Source organism: Sinocyclocheilus grahami, unplaced genomic scaffold (genome assembly GCF_001515645.1).
Source record: "Sinocyclocheilus grahami isolate Dianchi unplaced genomic scaffold, SAMN03320097.WGS_v1.1 scaffold224.1, whole genome shotgun sequence".
Lineage (NCBI taxonomy): Eukaryota > Metazoa > Chordata > Actinopteri > Cypriniformes > Cyprinidae > Sinocyclocheilus > Sinocyclocheilus grahami.
This window is the reverse complement of record NW_015505403.1, coordinates 469,722-470,685: the sequence shown is the minus strand read 5'-3', so window position 1 is coordinate 470,685 and position 964 is coordinate 469,722. Positions and strand designations below refer to the sequence as shown.

Sequence of the window (964 nt, the reverse complement as noted above, 5' to 3'; positions counted from 1 at the left end):
ATCACCAGGATGTGTTCATGTCCCCGGGCAGACTTAGGCAACGGCCCCACAAGGTCCATCCCAATGCGCTCGAAGGGAACCTCGATGATGGGCAGCGGTATCAGCGAACTGGGGGGAGGCGTCCTGGGTGACGTCACTTGGCAGGTCGGGCAGGCTTGGCAGAACCGCTTCACTTCGGCCTCCAAGCCCGGCCAGTGAAAGCGGTCGCGGATCCGTTGGATGGTGTTCCCAGCTCCGAGATGCCCTGCCAAGGGATGCGAGTGGGCCAGCTCCAACATGGTCTCCGTCTTTGTGCGAGGCACCACCAGCAATAATTTTTCCTCCCCCCTTCGCTGCGCAACACAGTAGAGCAGGCCATTTTGCACGACGAAATGCGGGAGAGGGTGGGGACCAGGCTGAACCTCCTTGCCTTCGATGACCCGGACCTGGGTCCAGCCATACTTCAGCCTGTCGTCCTCTCACGGTTCCTTCCCAAATGAGCCCCCTCCCGTCACCTGTTGGAACACATCATAGAAGAGATTAGGATTTTGGGAGGGGGACTCACCATCTCTCCCGCTATCCGAGGCCAGAAGCACGGGCTGGCAGGCTGCATAGACATGGCTAGCAGGCGGTCAAACCCTGGCCAGTCTCTCCCGATCAGCACGGGGACAGGAATATCCTTCATGACCCTGACTTCCACCGGTCAGGCACTGGGAGCGGCCGAAATGGTCACCTTGCAAGCGGGAACTTGTCGTGTATCCCCGTGGACACATGTTATGGGGAGGAAGGCCTTATATTCCGTTCGGGGAGCGAGAATCTGCAACTAGACCAGAGTGACCACACTGCCCGAGTCCAGGATGGCCCGGAACGGCTTTCCATTCACTTTCACTCCCACCTCTGGAGCTCCAACCGGCAGGTCGTGGTGCACAATGCAGCCGGTCAGCCAGGTCCGTGTGGGACGTGGGGGGACGTCCGTTGGCATGGG

At 60.1% G+C, this 964-nt stretch overlaps 1 pseudogene; it reads right to left on the bottom strand.

The window, feature by feature from the left end:
• The window catches only part of LOC107596894 (uncharacterized), a 10,405-nt pseudogene extending 9,653 nt beyond the window's left edge, over positions 1–752 (bottom strand).
• Positions 753–964: the final 212 nt, after the last annotated feature.